This window comes from Nicotiana sylvestris, chromosome 9, assembly GCF_000393655.2.
Source record: "Nicotiana sylvestris chromosome 9, ASM39365v2, whole genome shotgun sequence".
Taxonomy (NCBI): Eukaryota; Viridiplantae; Streptophyta; class Magnoliopsida; order Solanales; family Solanaceae; genus Nicotiana; species Nicotiana sylvestris.
This window is the reverse complement of record NC_091065.1, coordinates 108515907-108535721: the sequence shown is the minus strand read 5'-3', so window position 1 is coordinate 108535721 and position 19815 is coordinate 108515907.

The window sequence follows — 19815 nt, the reverse complement described above, 5'->3', positions numbered from 1 at the left end:
TGAAACCATTCGACAAGCCAAAAAATGTCATTCTATAACTAACAATGAGACAGAGTATGAAGCTGTGATTGCAGGTTTAGAACTGGCATGAGAACTAGGCATAAATCAGATTATAATCAAAAGCGATTCATAGCTCGTAGTTATTCAAATGATGGGAACTTATACGGCCAGGGAAGCAAGGATGCAACAATACTTAACGAAGGTACGGGATTTGATAAAGCAATTTCAAACCTGGAAAGTAACACTAATACCAAGGGATGAAAATGTTGAAGCCGACGCCCTAGCTAATCTTGCATCTGTGACAGATATGGCAAGCAATGAAAATGGTTCAGTTATTTATTTGTTTCATTCAGTTCTCGACCTCGATAAGAATGAGGTAAATTTTAATAACTTAACTTGGGATTGGAAGAACGAGATTGTTGCTTTTTGCAGTATGGTACCGTCCCTGAAGATAAGAAAAAAGCTCATGCGCTTCAAAAAAAGGCTGCTCTGTATTACTTAAAGCAAGGCAATCTTTATCGAAAAATATTTGGTGGTCCCTTAGCAAGATGCCTCGGACCTTCTCAGACGGAATATGTAATGAGAGAAATACACGAGGGGCATTGTGAGAATCACGCAGGAGGAAGGTCTTTGATAAGAACCTTAATTAGGACAGGTTATTATTGGCCCAAAATGGAAGAAGAAGCGGAACGTTTCGTGGCTAAATGTGATAAATGCCAAAGGTACGATAATAATATGCATAGGCCTGCGGAGTTACTACATCCGGTCATTGCACCGTGGCCATTTATGAAGTGGGGGATGGATATCGTGGGTCCACTACCGCAAGCAAAAAGACAGGTAAATTTTTTGCTCGTACTCACTGATTATTTTACTAAATGGATAGAGGCAGGAGCATTTAAATAGGTGCGAGAAAAGGAAGTTAGAGATTTCATTTGGGGGAATATCATATGCCGATTCGGTGTGCCAAAGGAGATTGTGTGTGATAATGGTCCTCAGTTTATAGGCAATCAAATCACAGAATTCTTTCAAAGTTGGCAGATTAAAAGGATTACGTCTATACCTTATCACCCGGTGGGTAATGGGCAAGCTGAGTCAACAAACAAAGTCATTATCAATATTTTAAAGAAGCGTTTAGAGGAATCCAAAGGTAATTGGCCAGAAGTGTTACCTGGTGTTTTATGGGCATATCACACAACAGCAAAAACAAGTACAAGAGAAACACCATTTTCATTGGTTTATGGAGCTGAAACTTTAATTCCAGTTGAGATAGGAGAGCCGAGTACACGATTCAAACAAGCGACAGAAGAATCTAATGACAAAGAAATGCGTGTAAATCTTGATTTACTTAAAGGAAGAAGAGAAGTTGTACTAATAAGAATGCCAGCACAGAAGCAGGTCATAGAACGATACTATAACTGAAAAAGCATGCCTCAGATTCTTCAAAATTGGGGACTTCGTGCTCAAAAAGGTTTTTCAATCTACGAAGGCAGCTAACTCGGGGAAATTAAGTCCAACATGGGAAGGACCCTATAGAATTCATGATATTGCAGGTAAATGAGCATACGAGCTGGAAACAATGGATGACAAGATACTTCCGTCACATTGGAATGCTGTTCATCTAAAGAGATATTATTTCTGAAGAATACCCACGGTCAGGTATCCATATTTTAAAATTTAATTTTTGAATTTTTAAAATTTTACTAACGATTTTAGATGATAGGCAAAACGCTAACCTGTACTAAATGATGAGTCACGACCTGCAAGGCACGTGGAATAAATTAAACTTCCTAGCCTAGGGTTACAATTATTCTGATAGAAATTCAAATGGGTTAAGCAGTCTTCATCTATAATCGTACCTCCGAGTCCCGTATGTTTTTCCTTTACAGGGAAATGACCAAATGAGAGGAACAATCAAGTGCTCGAGGCTTCATACTTCAATTCTCAAACACGTGGGGGACTACATAATATACACGGGCATGTGTATAAGGAAGGCAAAGAAGATCAAGCCCTGAAAAGTTCACTCATTGAATGAAGTACAGAGCAAAGTCACAAGCTAAGGCCAAAGAAAAACCTTACAATAGTTACGGTAAAGGCTATGTACTGAAACGGGTTATAGATAAAAACCTCGTGTTTATTACCTTACCATAGTTAGGGTAAAGGCTATGTATTGAAACGGATTATGGATAAAAACCTCGTGTTTATTTTGCTTTTTTAAATCTGTTACAAGAAAAACAGTTACGAGAAAGTTATAGATGTAATTCAAATACGTGTAAAGTGTTATTCAAAACTAGACAAAGTTCAAATAAAAACTTGTCAAAATTATTTCAAAGAAACATGTGTATTCATATTTCTTTTATCGTATGTTAGCACCATTATGAAGTTGAGACGTCTTCTTCATTGAGTGTCGAATATAAAAGGGCCCTCTTTTATAAATTCATGATTAATGTAAATATTCATGAAGTTAATAGAAGCATTTTTAAAGAATAAAAATGCAAATTATTCTATAAGTCCTTAGAAATAAAGGCAAGAATAAATTAAATGGAAGTTCAAGATAGTAATGAGAAAACTTCTTAATATTTAAAAGCGACTAAGTACGAACTTAGTCATAAACTGCGAATTGTTTATACAAATTGCCCCATGAAAGGTCCGGGGACTTGAATTTCCAAAACAAACCCTTAAATGAGACCAAGGGTCTTACCACAATGTTTCCAAAAAAAAAAAGGAAATTCAAATGACTTAAACTTATCACTAAGAAGATGTAGGAACTGAAGTAGGTGCATCAACAACAGCGGGATCAACTGGGCTTGAAGAAGCTGGGATACCCGTATCAACTTCAACATTCACGGAAGCTTCGGCCACATGAGAAGGAAAATCTTGAGTTTGCTGAGCCTTCTCAATAGTTTCATTGATGTTAGCTAACTCAGATTCCAAGTTAAAAGTCTCTTGGCTAGCTTCAACTAGGGTATCACGACGAGAATACAAAAATGCCCAACTCACTTCAATGGCAGATTTATCCTCAAGGATTTCATAATCCCTTTCCCAGCCAGCAATTTCATTCTTTAATTTCTCATTTTCAGCCAAGGCAGAAGTGCACGAAGCATGAAGAGAGGCATGGGAACTTTCCAAGGCACAAACCTTATCAGAAGAAGCTCAGAGGTCTTCTTGTGCTTGAGTCAAATTCTGCACGAGCTCTCCAGCATAAGCCTCTTTATCACCCAAGAGAGCCTTCAACTCTCTAATATCTTCACTTGCCTTTGACAGTTGCTCAGAGAAAGAGGTTTTAAGACGAGCTTTTTCTTTATCCACTTGACTTGAGGAAGCCTTTTCAACTGCCAACTTTGAAGTCAAGGCCCGTACCTGCTGCTCCAAGGTACGCTTACTTTCTTCTAAGTACTCCACATCAATTTGAAGGCTTTCATACTATTCCTTCCAATTGCACGCCTCTAATTGAGAATCACGCACTAATTGCTCTGAGAGGGCAACCCTTTTCATCATCTCTATGCCGATAAGATTGGCCTACAAAAAAAAGAAAAAGAAGGGAAATGAGAATCTCAAAGATAGGAAAATTTTAAAGCACAACAAAGGAAAAAAGAGAAGGGAATACCTTTAAAGAAGCGTGCACAATATCATTCATCAAATTCAAGGAGCTATGACTCTCTAGCTTGGCTCTTTCGATTGGTCCGATTAAGGGCTTTAGCCATACATCTGCTTGACCCGATTCCTTAAGAGATTGCCCTCAGCAGGGACTTCAATGATCACTTGCCTCATAGCACCACTCCTACTTGAGGAGCCAACTTCAGCACGGTGAATGATTGGGGGAGGAATTTTTGAAGGAGGAACAGTGGAAGTAGGGATAGTGGAAGTAGTAAAGACAGTCTGGGGAGGAACGAAAACAACCAAGATCAGCAAAGAAGGAGTCATAGATACAGGTGTAGAAAAAGAAGCCAGAGGTGCTTCATCCAAAACTGGGTCTAAGCCTTCACCACCAAACCCACTGATAAAAAGCTGCTCAACAGAGTCATGAGCAGCAGCGGGAGCAACATCATCATCAAGAATCATTACCGGGGCTTCAATAGACTCGGTAAGGGGAATAGAACGGCGGGGGGATGCTTCTTCTTCATCATCAGAAATGATGCGTCTTCGAGCCCGTGGCCTTGTTATCAAAGAGCCCCCGTCTTCCTCTTCTTCAGAGCCTTGGTCATTAACGGCTTTTCTTTTCGATGAAGAACCCAAGATTATTTCTTAGGCCCTTTCCAAAGAGATACGAGAAGCCGTGACCGCCTCGCAGTAACTCCTCGAATAGCAAATCCTGATAGAAAGAAGGATTGAAATTAGTTCAGAGAAATAAAAAATATATGTAAGATAAAAGCTCTTACCATGAGTTTTTACTTTCCAACCAAATTGTTGGGAAATAGTCTTCCAAGATCTACCATCCATTGGCGCAATCTTCAATAGTTGTCTACTCAATCACGAAAATTGAGAACATCTTCTACAACTCCCATGGTTGCTGAAAAATAAAGGCAAAATTAGAAAAATGAACAAAATTGAAGAAAAAGGTACGAGAAAGTTAGAAGACTCACGTGCAAAATTCCACTTCTCAGGAAAGGGAACGTTCTCATCGCCTACTAAACCAACAGTGGGGGCAGCAACAAACCTGGCATACCAGCCACGGTCTTTGTCATCTTCAAGGCTAACTAGAACTCTTTTGCTCCTGGCTACTAGTGTATAAACACCATTGCAAAAGAGTTTAGGGGAGTAAAGGTGAATCAAATGCGGGAAAGTAAAAGGCACACTGGCTGTGTTGGTCAAATGCCTCAAACATGCGGCAACCCTCCATATTATTGGGCCAATTTGACCTAAGCAAGTATCAAAGAAACGGCAGAACTCGAGAATAATAGGATCAATAGCATGTTTGAATCGTAAAGTGAAAGGGTACTTATACAACAACAACAACGACCCAGTATAATCCCACAAGTGGGGTCTGGGGAGGGTAATATATACGCAGACTTTACCCCTACCCCGAAGGGTAGAGAGGCTATTTCTAGAAGACCCTCGACTCAAGAAAGCAACAAGAGACGATATATTAGTACCATAAAAATGCATAATAAAATAACAGCAATATAAGAGATATGAAATACAGAATACGAAATACGAAATAGATGGCTGGTATAGTAAAAACTAGCAGGTAAGCCCTGCATCAATAGACGACCAATGTCATTCTTAGTTTAACTCCTAACTGGCTAGTCTAACTACTAACTGGCTAGTCTCACTCTAACTCTTTGTCTAAAGGGTACGTATAGACAAATGGAAATCCGGTTAAGTAGGAGGTAATTCTTTGATTCGCATTGGGAATAATGATAGGAAAGTCATGATCCCAATGGCAGTCTCTACAAACTAAAGAAATCAAACCTTCAGTAATTTAAGTGGGATAGATATCAGCACAGTCTAAAGAAGATACTTGATTTCTAAGAGATTCTCTGTCATTGAAAAAAGATAGTTCCACAGGAACTACTTCTTCTACTAAAGGTTCACGAAGAGGTTCAGAAGGTTCTTTACCCCTAGAAGAAGATCTTTATGAAAGAGAACCCCTAGTTCTAGAAGAGGGGCCAGAACTAGGCGAAGGAAGAGAAGAACCACGCAAGGATAAAGATCCCAAATTATGAAGCCTACCTCATCTTCTGCTCCTAATGGGGACATCAGGGAAGTTATCAACTATGGGGACCCTTCTAGGGTTAGGGTTTGATGAAGCCATGATAGTACGAGGAAGAAACGAACAAAGATTCAAGAACTGAATATTTTGAAAACTTTATGTGATAAAGACAAAGAAGAAAATTATATTTATACTATGAATCAACCGTCAAAGGAAAAGGAGCACTGATGAAAAATTCATAATGAGAACTGACGCTTCATGATTAGTGAAGCTGTGAAAAAGCCCTAAAAAGTGTTACAATATCGCAGATCCAGTAGAAGGGTGTCATGTGTGAAGAGCATTAAATGGAAGTAACAAATGAGGTGTTGATTTTATTATAGCATTAATGGTGACAAAAATTTCCGTTTTAATGAATTCCACTTCCCAAATATTCAATTGATGAATAAATGGCAAGTGGGGGGACTATCTGTAATGGGAAAAAATTGAGTTTACATATTTAAGTGGTTGGAAGATGACGTGCCATGATACGTAGACTGGTCAAAAAGTTATGATTGACAAAGAGGCACAAGTTGCAATAGATACGGGCAAAGGCATAAGAGGAAGTGTCGCACCTCCTTTTTACATACCCGAGAGGGTGCGTAGGGAGTTTTCTCCAATTAAAGGACAGTCGAAACGGGATTTGTTTGTTTGTTTCAGAGTCGCCACCTGGGAATTTTAAGGCGTCCCAAGTCACCAGTTTTAATCCCTGAATCGAGGAGAATATGACTCTGTCTATTTAACAGTCTGCGCACCAGAAATCCGGATAAGGAATTCTGTTAACCCGGGAGAAGGTGTTAGGCATTCCCGAGTTCCGTGGTTCCAGCACGGTCGCTCAACTGTTATATTCGGCTTGATTATTTTGATTTGTAAAATACATTTTTATTGCATGATTTTATTGTTACCGCTTCTATTTAGATTTAAAGACCCTTCTTTGAATCGAATCACGCGTACGTGTATCCGTTTTATATATTATATATATTTTAACGTGAAAAATCGTGTCACACGTACGTATACACAATGATATTGATAATATAATAATTATTATTTTTTTTTCGAAAAACTAATTCGAAATTGTGCTTAAAATAAAATTAAGAACGTTCGTCGCTCTTTTCTTCTTTTATTTTTCTAAAACTAAATTATAAAAATACTTAAACTATTATTAAGAACTAAATTAAGTTATAAAAGCGCAAATTAACTCCCAATAACAATTAACGCACAATTAAGTATTAATTAAGCATAAAATTGTATATTTGGACATTAAATGCTAAAAATGCAAACGATGCCTATTTTTGTAATTTTTAATTTTTGTAAAACAAATTTAATTACTAACAATTGTAGAATTAAATCCTACATGCAAAATGCGACATATTTTTGTATTTTTTATTAATTTAGCAAATAAACACGCACAGACAAATACAAATAATTATTCAAAATATCACAAAATATCACAAAATTGCACACCAAAGAAAAATCATTTTATTTTTGAATTTTTTGGGAGTAATTCTCATATAGGGCAAAAATCACGTGCTTACAGCTGCCCCTCTTTGCCCGAAGACACGAAGGGTTTTCGTGCAAAGATAAAGCGAGCGATTTTTTGCCCATCCGAGTACTCCGTGTGAAGCATTTTTTGAAAAAGATTTGACCGAACCTTTGCTTCAAAGGTTTCCTACATATCCTGGGCTAAACAGGAATCAGGCCAATGTAGTTCGGGAAATTTTGGTAGCTGGGACTACCGTGGGACTGCATTGTTACTGTTGTTGCATGTTATTACCACTGCTTACCGATCTCCTTGTTACAACGTGCTTAAAAGAAAACAAGAAGCTAGGCTAGAGTACAATTTGTTTTTGTTGCCTTGCTTCCTTGTCTGCTTGCATTTCTTCCGGTACTTTTCTTCTTTTGACACATGCACTTGAGTTTGTGCTGTGACCTCTTGTTGCAACCTTCTGCTTCCCGGTGCCGGGGAATTTTATTGTTTCCTGCTGGGGATTCCTATTGTAACCCTCTGTTTTATTGTCCTCTGACTTGATCTTGAAATGTATGCCTCTGTTATCTGGGCGGGCTCCCAACTTCAATACTTGAAAATTAAAGACTTGAAATGTATGCCTCTGTTATCTGGGCGGGCTCCCAAGTTCAATGCTTGAAAATTAAAGACTGAAATGTATGCCTCTGTTCTATGGGCGGGCTCCCAACTTTAACAACAAAAATGAATGCCATTCCTCTCTTCAGGCGGGCTCCTGACTTCAACAACAACTTTGAAAATAATTCGCCATTCCTCTCTTCAGGCGGGCTCCTGACTTCCACCAATACATCACCATTCCTTTCTTTAGGTTGGCAAGATTTCAACAACTTTTTAAAATGCCTTTCCTCTCTTCAGGCGGGCTCCTGACAACAACTTTGAAAATAATCGCCATTCCTCTCTTCAGGCGGGCTCCTGACTTCAAACCATACATCGCCATTCCTTTCTTTAGGTTGGCAAGATTTCAACAACTTTTAAAAATGCCTTTCCTCTCTTCAGGCGGGCTCCTGACAACAACTTTGAAAATAATCGCCATTCCTCTCTTCAGGCGGGCTCCTGACTTCAACCAATACATCGCCATTCCTTTCTTTAGGTTGGCAAGATTTCAACAACTTTTTTTTAAAAATGCCTTTCCTCTCTTCAGGCGGGCTCCTGACAACAACTTTGAAAATAATCGTCATTCCTCTCTTCAGGCGGGCTCCTGACTTCAAACAATACATCGCCATTCCTTTCTTTAGGTTGGCAAGATTTCAACAACTTTTAAAAATGCCTTTCCTCTCTTCAGGCGGGCTCCTGACAACAACTTTGAAAATAATCGTCATTCCTCTCTTCAGGCGGGCTCCTGACTTCAAACAATACATCGCCATTCCTTTCTTTAGGTTGGCAAGATTTCAACAACTTTTAAAAATGCCTTTCCTCTCTTCAGGCGGGCTCCTGACAACAACTTTGAAAATAATCGCCATTCCTCTCTTCAGGCGGGCTCCTGACTTCAAACCATACATCGCCATTCCTTTCTTTAGGTTGGCAAGATTTCAACAACTTTTAAAAACGTCTTTCCTCTCTTCAGGCGGGCTCCTGACAACAACTTTGAAAATAATCGCCATTCCTCTCTTCAGGCGAGCTCCTGACTTCAAACCATACATCGCCATTCCTTTCTTTAGGTTGGCAAGATTTCAACAACTTTTAAAAACGCATTTCCTCTCTTCAGGCGGGCTCCTGACAACAACTTTGAAAATAATCGCCATTCCTCTCTTCAGGCGGGCTCCTGACTTCAAACAATACATCGCCATTCCTTTCTTTAGGTTGGCAAGATTTTAACAACTTTTAAAAATGCCTTTCCTCTCTTCAGGCGGGCTCCTGACAACAACTTTGAAAATAATCGTCATTCCTCTCTTCAGGCGGTCTCCTGACTTCTTATTTGTAATAATATCCTTTATTGAAGCCTTTGTTTTGTTTTGTAAAATGTAAGACAAAGGGGTTTGGGTCTTTTGGGTTATGGACTGGGTCGACCCAGTTCGAAATGGACTGGGTCGTAGGGAAGATTGGGCCATTTTTTGGGCCTGTGGCTTGAAATCGAAGAAGAGGCCCAATTCCGACTTTCTTTATATTTTCGCTCTCTTTTCTTCTTTTATTTCTCTAAAACTAAATTATAAAAATACTTAAACTATTATTAAGAACTAAATTAAGTTATAAAAGCGCAAATTAACTCCCAATAACAATTAACGCACAATTAAGTATTAATTAAGCATAAAATTGTATATTTGGACATTAAATGCTAAAAATGCAAACGATGCCTATTTTTGTAATTTTTAATTTTTGTAAAACAAATTTAATTACTAACAATTGTAGAATTAAATCCTACATGCAAAATGCGACATATTTTTGTATTTTTTATTAATTTAGCAAATAAACATGCACAGACAAATACAAATAATTATTCAAAATATCACAAAATATCACAAAATTGCACACCAAAGAAAAATCATTTTATTTTTGAATTTTTTGGGAGTAATTCTCATATAGGGCAAAAATCACGTGCTTACAGCTGCCCCTCTTTGCCCGAAGACACGAAGGGTTTTCGTGCAAAGATAAAGCGAGCGATTTTTGCCCATTCGAGTACTCCGTTGAAGCATTTTTTGAAAAAGATTTGTGAAGAAAGTTGAGTTGGTCGGTTTGTTCAGAGGGTTCAACAAGAGTCTACTGTGCCGGAAAAATAGAATACTGAAACAGCAAATGACCGAATTGTGTCAAGCATGGGCCAGTGGGCAAGGACAGCCTTGTCATGAGTCACAATTGTTTAAAACAATATAAACAATTTTTTTTATACATCGCCATTTTCCAAAAATAAATGCATCGCCATTTTCCAAACGTCCCAGAAGGCGAGCATGAGCGTCACAAAATCTCCAGAAGCCTCCACATAACTTTCAGGTGCCCTATAACCCACATCCAAGCCAGAAGTATAAAGGGGAACGAAGGTTGAAAGATAATTTTACACCAATAGGAGAGTCCTATGAAAGCTTATTTGAGAGGTTAAAGCATCACGACATGATTGCATCTATTCCTCCAAATCATCTGGACACACGTGCAAGAAGCTTTGACCCTTCTAAAAGGTGTGAATACCATTCCAATGCCCAGGGGCACAATGTTGAAAGTTGTCGGGATGCAAAAGATGCCAAGTCAGACAAATGAGAGTCTTACCGGCGAACATAACATTCTGTTCCACAGCAGAAAGGACTCTAATCTCCGGCAGAGAAATAAAATTCCCCAGCAGAGTCGCCAGAGCTGTCGCACCTCCTTTTTACATACCCGAGAGGGTGCGTAGGGAGTTTTCTCCAATTAAGGGACAGTCGAAACGGGATTTGTTTGTTTGTTTCAGAGTCGCCACCTGGGAATTTTAAGGCGTCCCAAGTCACCGGTTTTAATCCCTGAATCGAGGAGAATATGACTCTGTCTATTTAACAGTCTGCGCACCAGAAATCCGGATAAGGAATTCTGTTAACCCGGGAGAAGGTGTTAGGCATTCCCGAGTTCCGTGGTTCCAGCACGGTCGCTCAACTGTTATATTCGGCTTGATTATTTTGATTTGTAAAATACATTTTTATTGCATGATTTTATTGTTACCGCTTCTATTTAGATTTAAAGACCCTTCTTTGAATCGAATCACGCGTACGTGTATCCGTTTTATATATTATATATATTTTAACGTGAAAAATCGTGTCACGCGTACGTATACACAATGATATTGATAATATAATAATAATTATTTTTTTTCGAAATTTTTTATTAATAAAAAAAAGACTAATTCGAAATTGTGCTTAAAATAAAATTAAGAACGTTCGTCGCTCTTGTATAATTAAATATTGAACCGCACATCTCGAGTTATATGAAATTAATATTGATATTCTCCGAAGAGCCCCCTTTTTATTAAATGTTCGTTCGAAGTTGCGCGAACGCATAATCCGAATTGCTTTTAGAAATATAATCAGGTTACGCGAACGCATCCCTAAGCACGCAAAATATTCTTAATAGTAGTATAGATTTTCCATAAATTGTTGAATGTTAACCGCAAATTATATTTTTTGCGTAAGAATTATATTTCTCCAAGCCATTCAAATTTAAAAGGGTAAAAATAAACGTGGGATTAATAATACCATTTTTCCGTAAATACAATATATGCATACCCAAAAAATGAATTGCATATAAAACTAGGAAAGAGAATTAATTTGATAAACAAACTAATAGTTTTCGAAGAAATTATATCTCCTTCTCATCTACTTGTTTTTAGTCCAAAGTTATAATGGTTTGGTTAATGTTTGCAATGGAAGATAAGAGTCAAGTTGATAAGAAAAAAAGAAATATTACAAACTGATTCAATAAAATTGCTTTATATACAACGTAGTTGTTCGTCGGAACCATTCATAATATTTTAACGTCGTAACAAGCTAATCAATTCACCTTTCTTATGGTTATACATATACCCGTTATCTTACCATATATGAACATACAACTTATATCAATCTAAACCAAAATCAGATTTTTTACAAGATATACTAATAATGTAATTTCTTGATACTTCCATTCTACTTTACATTTAGCTAACAATATTACGGGATGTAATTAATGGCCCATTTTATGCCATGTTCCCTACCTTGATATTTCAATCATGACTTCACTTAATGAAAATTCCGAAATAGATGATATTATTACAACGCTTAAACGAACTTTAAGAGGTAACAATTATCTTATATTCATTACGCCAAACGTACTACTATATTAATCAACTGAAACAAAAACCAAATTTTTAACTAATGAACTTGAACGAATGGAAAACAGAATTATAATTCCCGAACTTCATTAATTTGTCATGTTGAAGCTTTTCGTGACATGAATTTACAGATATGTACCTGATATTGGAAGCAAAAGAAAATGAAGATGAGAATCAGCAGCAGTAATAACAGTACAACAGCAACAACTGCCCAGCAACAGTAACAACCCAGTAACAGACCGGTGGAGTAGTAATCCCAAAAACAAAAGCCTTAAGCTTTAAATGAAACAACAACCATTAATACTAATTTCAAACAAAGAAAGAAAGCAGTAGATTTTTAGTTTTATTTTTATTTTGAAAGCTTAAATATTTTTCGGAATTTTTCTCTCTTCTATTCTCTGTCCGTTTTTTCTCTCTATCTGTGTGTGTATTTTTTCTCTCGTATCTCTTTCTATATTCTCTTCTTTTTTATCTTCTTCTATTTTCTTTGCGCTGCTTCGTTCTTGCTTGCTGGGGATAATACCACTGTGGGAGTCTCCTTCCTTCAAATTCAATTTTTTTTTTTCAGAATTTATTTTCGCTCAACACTGCTAGGGATAAAAGTGTTATCTTCTTGGGATAACGTTGTTGAGGATAATGCTGCTGGGGAATTTTATCCCTTCAAATCGATGCTTCATTCTTCTGGAAGCTGCTGAGGATGATAATGGTTTTTGCTTTTCTGAGCACAAATGTCATCCCTTTGTTCTGTCTGCTAGGGAACAACTTCCTTCATTGGAAACTTATTATGTCGGGAGCAACACTGGTTCAATGACCACTTCCCTTGAGACTGGTGTTATCTTTATTCTTCCTCGAGTGGGTACCTGACTTCCAGAAAATTTTCCAAATGAAAGGAAAATTTTCTGCCCCAGTTTTACAGTCTCCCTTATGGCATGCATTTCTGTCATCAATGCCATTCCCTTTACCTGTTTCAAATCAAACAAAATTTGTTAGTTTAAAACGTGGTGGTTGGTTGTGATACTCCCACTGGGATGGTTTTCCCTTTTCCCTTCCTTGCTCTGCGTTCCACAACTTGTTGGGGATGATATTATTTGCTGGGGATAATCCTTTTCTGCTGGGGATATCCCTCTTCTTTCGTGGCATGGCTCGGAAACTTGCATTTTCCCGACCTTTTAGTCTCGCATGAATTTCCCAAATCATGCTTATTGTTTTTCTTGTTTTGTCCATGGGCTCTGGTCTTGAGGTTTAATAACCTTTGATTTCGGCAAGGATATCCCTCTTGACACTCGTCAATCCTTTTGCTGGGGATATCTTTCTTGACACTGGCCTCGCGTTTGTTCCTTCCTGACTATATCACTTGGATGTACTAGTCAGATCTTATCTTGGAAAGCTGATGGTCTACTTTGAAGTCATTTCCCACTGGTCTTGACCAAACAGACTCTACTGGGGAAATTTCTATGAAAGGAAAAGATAAAAGGGAACAGAATAAAAGACAAAGGAAAAAAAATGACTCTTTAACAAAAGAAACTATAAATAAAAACCTATCAAACGAAAACACTGACTCTAATGGTCATGACATGCATATGTGGCCTATCCTTCGTCATCAATCGTCTTTCGAGGTCTTCCCTTGACTATCCCCCATCTGATTCCCAATCTTATTCGACCTGTAGTGCCCGAAGGGTTTTCACTATCAAGCCTCTCTCATTTTGGTTTTTCTCTCAGCTTGCGTCGCCTTATGGTGTCCGTAAAAATTTTCACCGATAAGACTCTCTCATTTGTATCACTTTCCAGCTGGGGATTTGGAGTGTTGCCGGTATGACTCTCTCTGCTGGAGATTAGAGTCTTTTTTGCTGTGGAACAGAATGTTATGTTCGTCGGTAAGATTCTCATTTGTCTGACTTGGCATCTTTTGCAGACTGATCAGAAGGTCTTTCTTTGGACCGTAATGTGGGTTTTTTGGATAGGCTTAGAAAGAAAGGGTATTAAAGGCTCAAAAACAAAATAAATTTGGGGTTTTAAAATTACAACCTTCGGAACCAATTTTGCTTACAACGAGTACAACTCTTGCCCCAGTTTCTTGCTTGGGGATTATTTATTTATTATTTTTAATTTCTTTTTACACCATGACCGAGCCGTGAGGCGCCTACGTATCCTCTTTGAGGAATCAGGTCAAACGTAGTTCTCAATTCCTCTTTTTCATTTGACTTTTTTTTTTGTTATCATTTTTCTCTCATTTTTCATTTTTTTTTGTTTTGTTTATTTTTTCCTTTACCTTCCAAGTCGTATTTCCTAGTCGTTGCTATTGATTCCGAACGAGGGGTATGAAAGATAATAAATAAGGCTCAAAAGGGGTAACGAAGGATAAAGTGTTTAGGTAGCAGAACAAAATGCCTTCGTCATTCCAGTCTTCAAAACATGCCAAGTGCAAACAACACAATTGAACATAGATTTATAGTCTCTTCCGATGGTGCTGGACTTGACAATTATGTTAAACACTTGCTTTTTCATTTGTCATTTCTAAAGCACTGCTGGGCGACACTCTCACTCTCATGCACGACCCTCATGCCAATTTGGCGAATCTTGCATTTAACGGTTTTCTTTATGTTTTACTTGCCCCAGTTCCACATGGCTCGGGTTTCAAATAATCTCAAACCGTTCTTATTTCCTTTAAATGCTTTGATCACCTTCCCAGGGTTTTATGATTAACTTTATAGACTAGGCCCAAACTGTGTGCGCATGTCATGTCCCTAGAATCGGCATTGAACGAAAATGACAAAAGGACTAAATAAAAAGATGACTGGAAATAATAAAAGACCGGCTTTTGTATTAAACTTCCGGCGAAATGGTTAGAAAAACAAACAAAACAACCAGAATAAAATCTTAACACAACATCAACGAGACTTAAACAAACTGATACGACAAAAATGGAAAGATAAGAAGGTTTGACACAAGACAATATTCGGATTACAACCCTAAGAATAATCCGGATAACAGAAATGACAACAAAATAAACCACCAACAGCTTCTCTCTTGCTAACCATGGAACGGAGCGTCCTCCCATTTTATCAAAATTGGCATCTTAGCCACTAAGCTTTGCATTAGTATTGCCAAGACCATTATCAGCTTCCATATCATCAACCTCCGTCAACAAGTTCTCGATAGGGTTCGAGTGCTCCATGTTACTGTTATCGATCACAATCCGCCCTTCTTGGATCATTTTCTCTACTTCCCTTTTCAAATTACGACAACTCTCAATGTTGTGCCCTATGACATTGGAGTGGTACGCGCATTGCGCTGCCGGATCAAAGTTTCTTGCATGTGGATCTGGAGTATATGCGGGGAGCGGCTCAATCAAGCCAGCATGCTTTAGCCTTTCAAACAGACTTGCATAAGATACTCCGATAGGGGTGAGAGCCTTTCCTCGTTTGAGCAACCTTTCGTTCCTAAATGCTTGATTGGGCCGGAAACCTGATCCAGGGGGCTTCCGGTAGGCTTGTGAGGGTGGATAGGCCTTCTGTGGAGCTGGGTATTTGGAAAGTGAAGCCCATCTTTGGGAATCTCGTGGAGAGAAGTAGCATTGGGGAGGGGAGTAGCGTGGACGAGTGATGGAACTACTCGGGTAGCTAGGAAAGCTGTCATAAGTGGGTTGGGATGGAGAGTATGGGGGATGGGTAATGCCAGAGTTTGAAAAGCTTGGCGGTGGTGGGGGTGGTGCTTTCCCAGTTATCCATGCCTGATACATGTCTGCCACATGTTGTCTAAGCATTTTCACTTCTTCTACCAACCCGTTGTTCTGTTCGACCAATTGTTGTCGGTCATCAGTACCGACCCATCCTGTTCTGAGGTTCTGTGTCATTTGCTTTGCAGGGAGGAGTTACCACAACCAACCACTTTTCTATATATGAACACAGCAAAGGGAAGCCATCACGTTAGTGTCAGGGCATTTGACAGATAATCATATATTAGAGATGCAATGCACCTAAGCAGTTAAACCGTTCTATCAGAGATGCGATGCACTTGCGCTTTCCTTTATTTTTCTTTCTTCCTTTTTTTTTCTTTTTCAGTGGTGGTCGAATCTTATGGAGATTGCCTACGTATCATGACCCCGCATGAATCAGACCTTGCGTAGTTCGGACCAATAAAAGATAAGCAATACTAATCATTTTTTTTTCAATTTTCATATTGGGTTTCAAAGGTTTAAAAATGACCTACAAACTTGAAAATCAAACGACCCACATATTATAATCAAAAGTTTTACAAACTCCAAAACAAACGGCCAGCTTCCTTTCTCCGTTTGACAAATGCAACCAAACGGTTATTTTTGCAAACGTGGCCCCTTCCAGATTTTGAGGCCGGAGAGGATTATTTTATGACACTTTACACACTTGTTCGTTCTTTTACGAAAATAGCCTTTCGACAACTGAAAGATATTCTAAGGCTATTTCGGCAAGAACGGTTTAAGACGCGGCCGAAGCTGGCTTGACTTATTTTTGACTAAAAAAAATTCACCTGACCGTTGACTTTTTTTTTTTTTTGGTTCAAATTACAATAAAAACCGGGTGTTGCAAACACGGCCTTTCAGCGCCTCGGGGACGAAGATTTTTACGGCTGTGTGGGTCAACTGGACCAAAATCCTAAACAATGCCCCAAAGGTGGCTGTTTATGCAAAGTCAGCCTTCCGGCGTCCCTTTCGGGAACATTCGGCTATGTCTTGATAAAACAGTGTCACCCGACTTCTTTATGACCAAATTAAAATATGACATATTTTTTTCCGGCTATTTTTAGCAAAAAGGGGAGGTTAGACACCACCCGACTTATTTATGACAAAATTAAAATTTTGACACGTTTTTATTTATTTATTGGTTTTTGGTTATTTTAGCAAAAAGGTGGGGTTGGACCCGATGAGGGTTGCCTACGTATCTCACATCCGGTGAGAATCAAACCCGCGTAGTTCGGGCCTTGTGAATAAGTAAATGAACTAATATTTTTTTTATTGGAACTGTGAAAGAACTGCTCCAAGGAAGTATATATATATTTTTGATTGATTTCTTTTTGAAAGAAAAACTCGTAAAAATTCCTTTTCTTTTGATTTGAACTTTAAGAATTTCAAAAGTAAAAGGAAGTTTTTTTTTTTCGAATTTCCATTTGTCTCTTTTTTTTTATTCTAAAGAAAAAGATATTTTTGGAATTTTACTTTTGATAAAATAAATGCTTCTAAAAAATATTTTTTGAATTTTGAATTTTCTTTTCAATTTTGAAAGAAGAATCAAAATATTTTTGGATTTTTTAAAAAGAGAACATTTTTATTTTTTTTGTTTTATCAACAATGGAAAATAAAGATATTTATATTATTTTTTGCAAGACATATTTTTTTTGGAATTTTCTTGGCAAGACAAATATTCTTTGCAACAAATAAAGATATATATATCTTTTGGAAATAAAAATAAACTTTTCGGATTTATATGTATATATATATATATATATATATATATATATATATATATATATATATATATTGAAAGTGACTTTTTTTTTTATTTTTTTATTTTTTGCATTTTCATAAGCAAATAAAAAAAATAAAAAAAAAACCATTTTAAAAATAAGACTCTTTTTTATTTTCATTTTTTATGGCAAGACAAACTATTTTTTTTTTTTTTTTTAAAAACAAGACAGAACAACGACTCTTTTTTTTTCCTTTGCTTTTAATAAAACAAACTAATAAAACATTTTTTTTCATTTTCTTAAAATTTCTGCAGAGTTTTGACAGTTATTTGGGCATTGTTTTTTTTTCAAAAATAAACAATCAATTCCCTAACCGCTATTTCTTTTTTTTCAATTTTAAAATATTATTCCTGATATTCAAAAGTCAGTCAGCACACAAGTACGAATCAAATAAATGCGCAAGTAGGAGCAAGTAAGATGCATCAGGATGGTCATTTTCATTTTTGGTACACCTGTCCTAGACAGACTCAACCCCTGTGTTGAGCCTCCAAAGTCAAATGCACGTGATGCAAACAAACGTTCCTACTAGGGATCCGGCATGAAGCTGAGTTATTCTAAGTGAAAAAACCTGAGGTATATTGTTCTAGCCCTGGCTCACCCAAGTGGACAGCTTGAGCCGAAATGAGGGCAACGTACCGGGAGCACGAAAGTTTGCCCGGCCTAGTTACTTGTTCCAACTTCGTCTTATTTGGTATGACTTCTAACAGAAAGGTGGGCCACGCGCACGTGTGCACCATAAATTTAGAAGACTCAGAAAGAAGGAGGTTTCGTAGCAGTTGTATATATTCATAATTCAAATAATATTAAAGCGGTAAAAGTGTCATTTAGCACATTGGGCATATATCATGTAAAAAAATCAGATAATAAATAAAGCCAACTATAACAATTATTTTAAGCTCAAATTCTTGAACCCTGAACCAGTGGTTCTGGGAATTTCCCCAGCAGAGTCTGGAAGAAGTTGGTTCAGCAACTTATCTTTTTATTTGAAAGGATAAGTTGGTTCCAAGGCTTGGAGGAAGTAGTGAAGATGGGAGGTATGGTGGAAGAAGGCCTCAAGACAAATAAAATCATGAGCTATTAAGCAATTAAGGCAACTACTCAAGCTATTCAAGGCGGGGTAGGAGGAATCGGAAGAAAGAAGAGGGATATCCCTAGCAGAAAAGGATTATCCCCAGCAAATAATATCGTCCCTGGTGGAATGCAGAGCAAGGAAGGAGAAAGGGAAAAGTCATCCCAGTGGAGTATCACAACCAACTACCACGCTTTAAGCTAACAAATTTTGTTTGAGTTAAAACAGGTAAAGGAAATGGCATTGATGTCGGAAATGCATGCCGCAAGAAAGATTGTCAAACTGGGGCAGAAAATTTTCTTTTCAGTTAGAAAATTTTCTGGAAAATCAGGTACCCATTTGGGGAAGAATAAAGATAGCACCAAGGAAGTGGTCTTTGAACCAGGGTTTCCCCCAACATAATAAGTTTCCAATGGAGGAAATTGATCCCCAGCAGACAGAACCAAAGAGATGAAATTGGTGTATAGAAAAAGCAAAAGCCATTGTCATCCCCAACAACTTCCAGAAAAATGAAGCATCGATTTGAAGGGATAAAATTCCCCAGCAGCGTTATCCTCAACAACGTTATCCCAAAAAGATAACACTTATATCCCCAACAGTGTTTAAAAAAATTGAATTTGAAGGAGGGGAAGAAAGAAGACTCCCGCAGTGGTATTATCCCCAGCAAGCAAGAACAAAGCAGCGCAAAGGAAAAAGAAAAGAAAAGAAGAGATTGCAAAGGTAAGTTTCTCAAATCATTGATCTTTACATTTTTCTCCTAGGATAAAAAGTCCTAGTATGATGAATTTCCCTCCCGAGTCAAAATCTTGGTCTGATGAAATTGTTCTCCCAAGATAAAATCTTAGTCGGATGAATCTTTCTCCTAAGATCACAACAAATGGACCTAGTCTGACGATTTATCTCCTAGAGTCAAAATCTTGGTCTGATGAAATTGTTCTCCCAAGATAAAATCTTAGTCGGATGAATCTTTCTCCTAAGATCACAACAAAATGGACCTAGTCTGACGATTTATCTCCTAGAGTCAAAATCTTGGTCTGATGAAATTGTTCTCCCAAGATAAAATCTTAGTCGGTATTATCCCCAGCAAGCAAGAACAAAGCAGCGCAAAGGAAAAAGAAAAGAAAAGAAGAGATTGCAAAGGTAAGTTTCTCAAATCATTGATCTTTACATTTTTCTCCTAGGATAAAAAGTCCTAGTATGATGAATTTCCCTCCCGAGTCAAAATCTTGGTCTGATGAAATTGTTCTCCCAAGATAAAATCTTAGTCGGATGAATCT